This window comes from Lygodium microphyllum, chromosome 5 (genome assembly GCF_053477565.2).
Source record: "Lygodium microphyllum isolate KBCC chromosome 5, Lygodium_microphyllum_v1.1.10, whole genome shotgun sequence".
NCBI lineage: Eukaryota > Viridiplantae > Streptophyta > Polypodiopsida > Schizaeales > Lygodiaceae > Lygodium > Lygodium microphyllum.
Genome location: NC_141139.1, coordinates 86,961,701 through 86,975,631, shown reverse-complemented (window position 1 = coordinate 86,975,631; position 13,931 = coordinate 86,961,701).

Here is a 13,931-nt window from a genome sequence, read left to right as displayed (position 1 = left end):
GTAGTAGTAGTAGTAGTAGTAGTAGTAGTAGTAGTAGTAGTAAAAAAGAAGAAGGAATGAGAGAGAGGGAATAAACATACAACATAATAAAGAAAGAGAAAAAGAGAGAGAGATGGAAGGAAAGGAGATAATGAATGGATAAAAATCAAAGAGAGAGTGGTGGCGAGGTCCGATGAGACAATTTAAGAAAGAAAAAAAGAATGATTACAAAAACAAATTGTTTATCGTAATATAGTCAAAATGGAAAACGATGAAGGTCTTGATGTTCAAGATCGCGAGGCGTATCTTAATCAGCGCGTGTCCCATGTCCTTGCTCTCAATGCAAGCTGACAATTAGATGAAAATGTCGATTGTCTATAAAACACGTACGATGCCTCGACGAGTTTCAATATGAGATCATTGATCAGGCGATCTTGGATTTTCAGCAAACAGTAAGAAAAGTTAATATCAATCATGTGTTGTACTCACAAGCTAATTGAATACCATATACAAAAAGATTGGATGTGGCTGGCAAATTTTCTATCCAGGGAGGTGACGTCTCGTCCCAAGGAGGAGTGCACCCTTTGTGGCCAATTAGAAGAGTTTGTGGGTGTGCGATGGATGGAGTGCCTGAGCCAATCCACCACTTGAAAGGTACTATCCAATCTATACGGTCAATACCAGAGGAGACATGTAGCCTTCTAGACTTACATACATTCTTGGAGCCTGAGATGGAGGCAATGATCGATGCATTGATTCCCATGGATGTTGAGACTTCTGATCCGCTTAGAGAGGAAGCATCTATACCATGATATGATGGGTGCCGAGTATCTCGTCTAAAGACACTGTTTGCACTCCTAAGTATGCAAGCAAAATATAGGTGGAGCGATACGAGTGTGACCGAGTTGTTCAGGTACCTTGTATGTACGCTTTGTTAATTTCTTTTTGGCACTATCATTAAAAGCATTTGTGCTTTTTCCAAGGCGTTTTATGATTTTTTTCAAGTTACTGAAATATCATATATTATCACCTACAAATACAATGCCTGAGTCTCGTGATGATGCACGACATGTTTCACGAAAGCTTAGCATGGACTACAACATCATCCATGCATGTATCAATAATTGCATACTGTTTTGAGGAGAATATGAGACTATGGAGACATGTCCAAAGTGTAGTGCTCACAGGTATCGACAGGACTTGCAAGGGCAAACCATCCCTCAAAAAGTTCTTAGGCACTTTCGCTTATCCCCCGCATAAACCACATGTTTCGTACGTTCGGCATGGCGCTTGACAATGTGGCATGCGCAAAATAGGTCGACAAATGGAGTTCAATGAATATCAGTGGATTCATGCATATGGAGCCACATTGACTCTACCTTCTCAGGCTTTGCCTGAGAGCCAAGGAATCTTCGGCTCGATCTTGCAATGGATAGCGTGAATCCATTTGGTCTGCGCTCAACTTCTTACAGTGTGTGACCTGTAGTCATTGTCAACTACAATATCCCTCCATGGCTTTCTATGAAGAAATGACATCTCATCCTTAACTTACTCGTCCCCGACCGCTACAAAGTCAAAAATATGGACGTGTATCTTCGTCCACCATCAGTCGATGAGCTTAAGATTTTTTGGGAGGAGGGGGTCACCATACAAGATATGAGCGAGCGCGATGGTCGACGGTCCGCCAATATTCGAGTCATTCTCATGTGGACGATGCATGACTTTCCGCGATTTGGAGAGTGCTCAGGTAAATAAGCTTTCATTCTTGGTAATATCTATCATAGCTTGTTCAAGTTTGTATTCACTGGATAGAGGTGTTGGAACAGGTCTGGTTACCTCAGTTATCATGCATGTCCATTGTGCGGGCCACAGTTAGACTCTCGAAGGTCACGAACCATGAAGAAGATGGTATATTAAGGACACACCGCTTTCTTGCCAGAGGGTCATGAACTCAGAAAATGTTTTCTTGGACGACCTCCAACACGTATGAATGCCCAAAGCTGGTACGAGCTAAAAAATGGTCCACACGGAGTCACATCCAAACAGAATGCGACGGTTCTCAGTTTTCTATGAGTTGCCATATTGGACCCACTTATTACAGATCAACCACTTGTTGGATACCATGCATATTTTCAAGAATGTGGGTAGCTTGCTATGGGATCACATCACAAGAAAGAGAGACACTATAGGAGCATGAATGGATTTAAAGGAGGTAGGCAAGATGGAGACGCTTTGGCTGCAATCGAGTGCTGATGGTCGCAGGCAGCTACCTCGCGCTCCTTGGGTTTTGTCCACTAAAGAAGAGAGCATTGTGAAGCAAATAATCAAGTCTATTCGCACTCTGACGGGTATGATGCGTTCTCTCAGGTCTGCGTTTTCTAAAGACAACCAATTATCAGGGAAAAAATCCCATGATTCGCATAAGATATATCAAGTTTGTACTACAAATGGATTGTAAGTGGCCTGCACATTTTGCTATTTGGAGTGTAGTCATTGTTCATAATGCTTTCTCATTTGTGGCAATTTGTACTACCGATCGCGATCGCAGGATACCTTACTCCAGAAATACGGGGGGCCATTTATAGGTTTTTGACTTTAGTGTAATGGATCTCACAGAAGAAGATTAAGACATCCTCTATTGAATCCGCGAGGCGGGGAGCAGTGGAGATGGTCTGTCTCTTTGAGAAATACCTGCCTACTAGCATGCTCACGATACAAATCCATCTTCTTGTGCATCTTGTAGATGAAGTGGAGATTGCTGGATCTGTCCATATGCGATGGATGTTCTTCTTGGAGTGCTTCATGAAAACCCTAAAAGGCTTGGTGCGATAACAAGCTTAGCTAGAAGATAGCATGGCTGAAGGTTGGTTGGTGTTTGAGGTGCTAGTGCATATTTCACAATGTCTACCAATAGTGGATCTAGACAACAATATACTATGGTCGCTGAAGGGCAATGATAGACTAACTGGAGATGTGGTGGTTGGAAATGGGGTAGAAAAAAGAATAGATACTGGAATGGAGAAGAAAATGAATCGCTTTTGTATGTTGCATCATGCCTCTATGGAGACGTGGCTCACAGGTACCAGCAAGCTAGGCAAGATCGAGAGGAAGCGCAATCTAAATTTTGATGTAGTACGTACCATTGACCGATTCGATATCCCGAGGGCATGGAGGAGATGCTGTGGTTTATATCAACGCGATGGTTGCATAGAGCTTTGACCGCAGCGTCTCGCGAAGGGGAAGAGATCTCAACTGAGGAGTGGAAATTCTCGAGGGGATGTAGTCCAAAGGTGATGACGTGTTTAGGATTTATCGTATCTATATTTTATATGCGACAACTAATTGAGTATTTCAATGTACAATACAAAATATATAGTGCAGCATGGTCACGCGGACGACATTTTCACGTGGAGCGTATTGACAAAATACGCTCCACAACAGACTATGGTATCATGGCAAGGTTCGAGCAAGAGAGCGGACGATGAGCAATGGATCCAAACACGGTTATAGATGAGATGGAGTATTTTGGGAACTTGCAAGGTATTGTTAAGCTGGATTACTGTAGCTTCTCCATGATACTATTCGATGTGCAGTGGTTCAAAGTGGTACTTAAAGGAGCTGGAGCAATAGTTCGATGAGGTCCATCTAGATTTCTTGAAATAGATTCTGAAAAAAAATGGAAGGATTTGTGTGCCATCTTTGTGTTGCCGACCCATTGTAAACAGGTGCATGAACTCATTTGTTTTTTAATTGTATTACGACATGGTACATGTCACAATAGTTAAATATCTGTTGTACGTGTTTGTAAACATGTAATCTTCTATCCAACCCCCCGACAACCTCGATGGTGGTATGTTATACCTTCGGCTTCCTGAAGTGTGAGAGTATATGAGCAAAGCGATGTTCTGAGCATAGATGATGAAAATATGCAAATAAAGGGGTTGATATTGTAAGGGGTGGAGGCCACGGAAAGCTTGGAGCATGTAGAGGAGCCAACATCGGGTAATAATAATGGAAATACAAGAGTCTAAGAATTCTTTGAGAACAAGGTGGACTCATCCTTTTGTGGTGACATGTTTATCGACCTTCCAGTTTATGCCGAGTTGTGTTAAGAGATTGACATAGGACCATAGGATACTTCATACTTGGAGCATCCACTTACTCAATTCGTTGACTAATTGCTTATAAGAGAACGTAAGATATGCATTTTAAGTAAGATCATTTTTAAAAGATTTATATTACCATGCTTTGTATGATTTAAATTGATTATGCTACCATCGTTTTTTGTCTGTGCAAGTGACCTTTGTGGATACTTAGATTATCAGGATGAGTCAAGGGATGAGTGATGACGAGCTGCAGGATATCTTCATAAGCATGTCTCTAGATCAGATGGCGAGATTCAGAGGCATGGTGGATCAGGAGATGTCTCGAACATCGTCAGACCGCTCTATTAGATCTACTTTGGGGTGATCAGATGCTTCAGCTTTGAGCAGACGAGGTCAACGCTCTAGACTTGGGCCAAAGGGAGGGAATGCTTTAGGGTCAGGGGGATGCTGCAAAGATACGAATCTAGTGAGCCTGTGGTCGGCTTGGGATACATGTACTACTCCTCGCTCTTGTGGCGATTCTAGAGAGCGTGGCTCATGTGGTTGTTGCGGAGACACGGACGCGGTGTCTCCGTCTCGTCCTTCTACTAGAGTTGCATCACCTCCAGGATTTGTCACACCTGTGGGGATGTCTACTCCAGTTACTTCAGCTTTTGCTCAATCGTCCGCAGGTGGCATCCCTATGGGTACTACACCGATAGATACTACCCTAATCGGTACACCAGATGTACAGGGGTCTCCTAGATATGCCTAGGAGCGTGGTCGTAGGTGGGAGAGGACCCATCTTAGGCATATACGAGAGGGTTATGCCTATCTTGTCGATGATAGGTCAGGAGCCATCATCATGAATGATGAGGGGAGGAGGGTGATGGCTCACATGAGAGAGTTGTGCCAACAAGTTTTTCATTCCCTAGGGGAGCAACGACTACATAGTAGCATTCTTGCATGAGGAGCTTCCGGTTCCAGCCATAGCAGATAGCTTTTCTACGGGCTGGTTGATGGAGTGCATGCATGCATATATGTCACACAAACGATCGGACACATGCAAGGCACTCAAGAGTGGGGCTGCAAAGCCCGAGTGGCTAGATGCGGACGACTGACGCCGACTGAGAGAGGAGGATAGAGATTCTCCAAAACATTGGAGTCAGTACCTCGAGGCAGCAAGGGCACAACTAGAGGCTGGAGTGGTCCATCATCTTGGGAGTGGCGGCCACAGGACATATCTGGAGGACTTTGTAAGTTTTTCTTTTGTTTTGCTTGCTTATTTTTTTGCAATATCCTTTATACTGGCAATCATGTTTCTAATAGTTAGTATTTTGTTCCCTTTGCAATACTCCATTACAAATCGTGATCCAACTGGCCTTGTGACTCGATATGGAGAGACGCATGGTTGTGTAGATGCGGTAGCCTTGTAAGTTACTCATCTTTCTTCTCTGTAGTTACCATGTTTAATTATAATGCATTATTGTATGGTGGACTGATGTGTAGTTGTTTCTTTTTTTGGAGAGTCTGTTCGATGCTCCTTTGCGGCGGGATGAGCTTTCAGATGGCGAGGATGTATAGCTCGCCCTTGGATCCTTGGAGCTCACACACCCTTTTTTTTTTGTCACCTGATCTGTGTAGACATTTTCTATATAATAGTGATATCTTGCCATGATTGTACCAGTCGCTTTCATTATGTGATCATGTATTTATTTCATGTATCAGTGTTATGATTTAAGTATACTTTGTCTTTATTTACAGGAGCATTGTACACAGTGAAGAAACTATTTTGTATGGCGCAAATAAAGCACATAGTGCTTTGCCACAATTTTTTTTTCCCCTGTTACCGTCACTATTAGTGTCAAAAATTTATCAGCACGTATCATTATCGGCATCATTATTAGCATTGCAAAGCGTCGTTATCAGCGTCGCTATTTGCATCGGTATCAGCGACTGTTCTATGGCATCGCCAATAACGACGCTTTTTGCGATGACGGGAAAAATTTTCTTTATTTACATTTTCATCGCTTTTAACGTTGGTATAAGGCCTATATCTTGTAGTTACTTGTCTCCTCCCTCTTTTGGATGGTGGCACCATTTTTAAAGTTACTGAAAATTTTAAAAATTAGAAAATTAAATAACATTCATAAAAAAGGAATAAAATTAACCTTTGTCATTTAAAAAAAAAAAGACAAAATGAATAATACTTAAAAGTTATATTTTTCAATGCATGATCTAATGGATGTAAGCTTAGTGGCTATAAGTGTGGTGAATGATAACATGGAAAAGGATTGTAACCTTTGTTAAAATATGCTTGATTGATTAATGATGCTTGACTTGGAAAAGAAGAATGGGAAGGAGTAAAACAAGTCTTTAATGCATACTAAAATGCTTATGAGGGAGGAAAAGAGAAAAAAAGATGGCTTTTATGGAATCGAATTCCACATTGCATACAATCATAATGAGACAGATTTGAAATGCCCCCTTGTGTGTCATTGGGTTTGCATTCTCTATTGTATAAGGAACATACTAAAATGCTTATGAGGGAGGAAAAGAGAAAAAAAGATGGCTTTTATGGAATCGAATTCCACATTGCATACAATCATAATGAGACAGATTTGAAATGCCCCCTTGTGTGTCATTGGGTTTCTCCTCTTTGTAATCGTCATTTGTTTGATGTGAATTACTTGTAAAGACATAAAATAGTATTTGATTATGACGGCGAACCTCAGGAGATGTGCACACTCACAATTAGATAAATTCAAATTTTCCTTTTGTATGTCACCATTTTGGCCAAGTTCAATTAATTTGTGTTGTATGGTCCCAAATGCATAATAATCATAACGAATAATTTCTATACATGGAACATACATAGAGCCAACAGTGCACACATAGACTATGAGTCAACTTTGGAATTCTCCCTTGCATGTCATTATGTCTAGGTCATCAATTTCCTCTTCTTTGCAATCTTTTTCCCTAATCACATGTTTGATGCAATTGTGTCCATCTGTCTAATGCTCACATTCTCAAGTTGATAAGATCAACAATTGATACCAGGAGGTATATTCCACGGTGGATTCCGTAAGACCATGGTGGATTCCGTAAGTTTTTATTCTATGATGAATTTCGTGAGGTTTTGCGGTGGATTGTGTAAAACTATATTTATTTTTTGGAGCTCATACACAAGGTGGATTCCTTGTGTGAGAAGTTGACAGGGACGCCTGTCCTTTTCGGGTGTCATGTTAATTTAATGTGCATTTGGGTGACTCCATAGCAGGTGATTCTGCAAAATACGTATTGAAATTAATCGACATTGATGAGTTTAGAATGCACTTGTATTAAATTAAGATTAGGAGAGAGTTCCAACCTATTTATTTATTTTGTAGTTGAAGATTGCTAGGTATTCACTTTTTTGGTTTAATTTTATTATTTTCTAATAATTCTGAATGCTTCAACTAATGTGTAGAGTAGCCGGTGATGGTGTTGGGAAGCACTGGGCGATAGCGTGTATTCAAATTATCTAGAAGAAATTATCATTTTTAATGGGCACGAGTCTTAATATTAAAGACATGGCACTAATATTTATTTAGGCGCACTTATTTATTTAAGTGCTTGACAAATATTTATTATTTTGTATGCGCATGGATGCAGCTTAAATATTTCATTATTGGACATTGTATTTGGACACAACTCGACTTTTAGGCTGCCCAAGCGCTTTATTCTTTATTTGGACAAAAGCAAACACAAAAGCTAAAGTATACTTATTGTAAAATTGGGCTATTTTTTGAGCTTTGAGATGAATAAATTTATAAATACATGCCTTGTGAAGCACTCACACAAGGCATGGGGGGATTGTACCCAATTTATCTGTTTGTCTCATGTCATGCAAATCTTCTTTCTTGTTTTTTTTAAAAAGCTTAAGCAGAGTTCTTTGTTCTTGGGGACCTTCCGGTGTTCACTACGTACGCATCGAGCATCTGATTTGTGCATCAAGGTGGTATCAAGCAAAGCTGAGATTAAGGGCTTCCAATCGCTTACCATCTCATGTGAAGGAGAAGGTCCTTGAACGAACGGGCTCTATAGTCGGTGAACCATCAATACCAACATGTTCCTAGTAGTGAATAACCCCCTGCTCTGTTGTTGGATCGTGAAGGACCACTCTCTAGCGATGGAGGACCACTTTCCAAGCTCCTTCATCAATACATTTTTCTCTGATAAGAAGACAAGAAAATTTCATTAGTTTGGAGGTTATTAAGCTTATAAGCTTTATAAAAAAGCTTAACCTTCTTAATCTCAGCAATCGACGGTGGCAAGACGTACTGTAGGACGTTAATGTCGTCAAAAAGCTCCTGACGTCCTATCGCAACAAAATCGTTTGGTCAAATATTTTTATTGAAAATCTTAAGCTTAAGGTTTTAAGCTTAGATTAAAGGTTAAGAATTTACTATTTAAATCTCCCTCTCAGCAGTTGTTCACACTAAGTTAATTCTGAACTCGTTTCCAACCTTCAAGCAAGCCCTTGTTCATACCTGCACTTTGACAGAGCCAATTTCTAGCAAATAGATTGCTATACGCAATCTACACGAACAAAGTATTCATTAGAAGAAGGACTTAATCAATTTTTGTACTCGTAAAAAGAAGAAAGATCGCAAAAACGACATACAAAAAAAAAGAAGCAAGCCTTGTAAACCCAACTTTAAGCTACGTCATCCCACTAACAAGATTTTGAGTGTGTGAGGTTGTTTGAAATTTTGCAGGATATCTGATCAAACCATGGAAGATTTTATGGCCAAATGTGATTTATTGGAATCAACGGTACTGGAGTAAAATTAGACCTAATCATGATGCAGCTTCAAGATGTAACGTGTCCACCTGTTCGCTTTTAGGACACGTCTTAGCAGCCCATCGGAAAGAGGGTCTAGAAAGCTTCGCTCGGCACTCCCATGGAATGTTATAGGGTTTGTGATCTAGGTCTTTCCGAGTTTGCCACGTAGCAAAAGTATTTCAGGCATTCCCACTTAGGACCGACCTGAATCATGGTTTCCCTAATGGTCAACTTCCTAGAGAGTATCTAGCGTCAAAACCTAGGCGAACTACTTTACACAGAAACGCTAGGATTGAAGCAGATTCATGCTGCACTTGGTTCAAGGAGAATAGGAAACGAGAGGGATGCAAAGCTTGACCTCTCTGCCCATAAGGCATAGTCCCATTCTATTCCCCTAAAAAAGTATAGATCGGGATTCTAGTAACATAAACTCTAGGTCAGCACTGCCTGCTGTTCATTCCCTTCGAGAAAAGTTCCTTGCTATCCATTTTGCTTGAGAAAAGTTCATGGCCAACCGAGACCACCCATCCATAGGACGGACCCATGGCCACATCCACCGCACTTTCCTCAGGGTTGCCTTAGTTGTCTAATTACCTACCACATTTAGTTGGATATGCAAAAACAACTTCTTTAATTAACCAATTGGACACTGGTTCCTTCACGTAATCTTAGCACTTGACATAGAAAAACATTTCCAAACAAGTTCCTTTACATCAATTGATCTTATTTATCTTTGGAATACATCCATATAATCCATAATCCGCCCGAAGGCAATCCATAATCCGTCTGAAGGCAATCCAGCAATCCACAGGGATTACTAATCCAAGATTCCACCCGTAGACTAGTATGCGGGCCTCGAGATCCAATCCCGAGTCACATCGGTCTCTTGTGCAGGGCCCGAAAGGCAAGGGATTTATGGCCAGAGCCCCCTTGGCATCCAAGCGTTCTCTTGCTCCAAGTAATGCCTAATGGACAGACCTCATGCGATAGGTTCGATCCACGTTCCCGGCGCGGCTAACAACCCCCTTGGTTACAGTTAGGCAGACAGTCCGGGGTAACTGATGCTGCCTCTACCTTCAGGCCTTCAACCTGAAGCATTAATTATCTTTCGATCTTTAGTTCCTTGAGAAAACAATGCAAATAATGCTCCTAAACTGCTACAAACACAATCAATCCAGTGGTCATTTATTTGGCCAACTACTAAGGAGTGAATCATTTTCTCCAAATGCATCCAACATTCAATCTAGGATCAATTGCGACTTGGCAAGATCCCCAAGGGTTTTTTTGTTTACCCTTTTATCCTTGGATTAGGGTCATACCCTGTCAACCCAAATTAAATAACACCTTAGGTTTCTTAAATTAACAGTAAATCCTGACGACCATGTTGCTCTAACTTGATTGATCCTTTGCTTACCAAGCAAATACATAACTTCCCTTAACTTGGCAAATCAGCCCAAGGAAGGAGATGTAACAGGATGTCTACTCATCCTCTTGCATGTAAGACTTGCACTAGAACCTGCCAACCTCATCCCAAGGAATGGCAAATCTATCTTGTGATTAAACCACAAGGCCATGCGATGTTGCAACTTGTTGCACAAGTGTTGCACCTAACTCATGGGATCATTTCACCCATTGAACGGCGTTTCCTAGTCAAGGAATTTTTTTTAGTTAAGATGTAGGGTTTGGGGTGTCTTCTTACCCAACCCAACCCTAATTGTACTAGGCCGACAACGTTCGGTCTAGTACAACAACCCTAATTATACTAGGCCTTCGGTCCTAGCGTTTCCAAACCCAATCCGAGTTTTAGCATTAGGTGGATTGATCCTTAGGGTAGAAACCCTAGATCATTGTTTGCATGGGCATCCAATTGACCCAAACATTCGGTGAATGTGGGTAGGAACTTTGGGTTTGAGGGTTTTGACTTGGCGTCCAAATAAGATACTAGGCTGCATTTCTAACGTGCCAAGCCCTAGCTAGTACTTGAGGTGTTTATCGTATCAACTAGTTATGCCTATACGAATCCCTAATGGTTATAATATTACAAGTGATTTAGCTAAATTGATCTACTTGTCTTGCGACAAGGACGATCCTTTCCTAGAGATACTAAACTTGTTCTAAAGATGTAAATAGTTGCAAGACATCACAATAGATGTAAACATGCGATTCATTGCAACTATAAGGATTGCAATAACCCTTCTCTTTCCTTGCTAAAGTCATGACGAATGACAATTTGTAGAATAACTTACATAGGGCCTACTAGGATTTACATCAAGGAACTATGCCTACCACCTTTTGTCTTAAGCATTTGAATTTCATGCTTTGATAAGTCATGCAACCTTTCCTAAATGCAACTCTTCATGAATGTAATTTTTCGCATGATGAATATGTAACATGCAACCCTTTTCTAGATACAACATTGTTAATGAAGTTCATGTGGCATGCAACCTTTAATCTGTTCAACAAACATCTTCAATTTCCCCTTTTTCCCTAGAAGGGAGTTCTCACGCAGCTTTGTGGTTTTAATCCCTAGCCTCATTTGCGCAATGCGGATGGACTCGTTATTGCGCGTGTAGGGTAACCACTTGGCCACCGTCATTAGTCGACGCGGGAGATGACTTTGCACAGCTTTTACGTGGGCGTGCGGGGGTCAAGTTCAATAATATTTTTGAGCGGAAATATTACATTCTCTCCCCCTACTAGGAGGAATCGACATGTCCTCATCTCGAGAAGAACTAGGGATATTGTTGCTTGAGAGTGCTTTCATCCATCCAAGTTGCATCCTCCTTGGGATAATCTTTCCACTGGACGAGACATTCTCTCAAGCTTCTGGATCTCAATTGTCTTTCCCTAACAACGAAGATCCTGTCAGGCCAGCTCAAGGACTCCTTGGCTAGGCATTACAACTTGTTGATCATCAAGTACATGACTAGGATTAGGTACATACTTCTTCAGTAGGCTGATATGAAATACATTATGAACCTTTAGGTTCTCAGGGAGTTGCAGTCTATAAGCATTGGGTCCTAGGCACTTGAGGATCTTGTAGGGTCCACAATACCTTGGACATAGCTTCTTGCATTCACTTAAGGATAGGGAACTCTTCTTTGGGCGTACGTGAATGAAGACCATGTCTCCTTCAGCGAAGGTTCTATCTTGACGTTTCAAATCCACGTATGCCTTTTGTCTATAATTGGCGGCTTGGATGTCCTGTCTTATTGACTTCATTTCGTCATCTATATCTTCCATCATCTGCCTTGGCAAGTTTGCTAGCATCAATTACTACTTCAAACTCCTTACTAAGGTCCGGAAGTTTTAGGATAGGTGCTGATACCAAACTTTGCTTTAATCTATCAAAGCTATATTGTTCGACAGTTGACCATGCAATCGATGTTTGCTTCTTCAGTAGATCCATTAGAGGCACTGCAATCAAAGCATAGTTTTTGATAAAGACCCTGTACCATCCTCTCAAACCAAGAAAACTGTGTATTTCCTTGATAGTTGTTGGTATTGGCCATTCCAGAACATCTCTGACTTTGGCCGGATCTACTGAGATTCCTTTCGTTGACACGATGAATCCCAGATATTCAATCTGACATTTGAAGAATGCACACTTCTTCATCTTGGCATAAAGCTTTTGTGCCCTTATTGTCTCAAGGACAATCACTACAACACAATGCCGCCATACACGCGTCCATTACACGCGAAAAGTTACGGGCGCGTGTATGGTCGTTTATACTTACAGCAATATCGGGCGCGTGTATACATGCATGTAACAGCGCGTGTATAATTGCATGTGTGGGCGCGTGTATTTGCGCGTTAAGTCTGTCATAATACACGCTCTGTTACACGCGACACAGAGCCTAACTACAGAAATCCATTTCTTTTCAAAACAGAAAACCATTAAGTTTTAAAAATGTCATTGTGCATTGCAGTGTTTACAAACCATTACAAAATCCCACTACATGCACTTACAACAACGTAATATATTGAAAAATATATCTTCATATGGTTATTGAAAGACAAAGTATACAATAGAAATGTCATGAATTTGGAACAATACAGTGATGGATTGGTTAGGGTTCGATCTCATCTTCAATAAGATCCATCCTTGCCAAACGATCAACATCAATATCCATTTGATCAATTTGTAAGGCTACGATTAAATTTATTCTACTATCGCTATTTTGCCCATTGATAATGGTACCGATGCCTTGATCATTCTCATCATCATCACCATCATCCTCAATGGAAGGGTCATCCTCATGATCATGAGAAATGGCACGCTCATCCTCATTATCATGATCATCTACATTGGCATGTTCGACATCATCTTCTTTGCGGCTTGCCACATCCTCCATATGCTCCATATCAGTGAATGTATTATACATTACTTTGGAACGTGGTGCAATAGGGATGACATACCACCATTTACTGTCATGCACCATTGGCAGATAGATAACCTGCTCAAATACACATAATTCATTAATTAATTAGCATATCAAAAGTCAAGGGGTGCGCGAGCTTAGATATATATGTACATGAAACACATTTGTAAAAAAATGCATACCTGCTCACATTGTTGTGGCAATACGAGCCTATCTTTCTTTGTTTGCCAAAACTTTGTAGAGTCAATAGTTACATAGCCACTTGCATGGCGTTTTATCGTTGCGTTAGGCCCTTTTTCCACCACGTTCATTTGCCATTTGACATCCAAAACATACACAAAGAAGCGGCGAAAGTCAAGTCTGTATATGTCTTGGATTGTGCCACAATAATCATCAATTTTTCCATTGGCTCCCTCAAAGCTACTAATGACACCGCAATCTTGTGTATTCCTCTTTTCATCTATTCTTTGTGTTCGAAAATGCTTGCCTTCACACCATATAGCATTGAACATAATGCACTGGACCAAAATATAAGCAATATCTATGTAAGCAATTAATGTGAATAAATATGAAAAGCCAATCACTTACAAAGAATGCAAATTTACATTTGTTCTATGTACCTTTAACATGCATCCTCGTGCATACTCCCATTCTTCC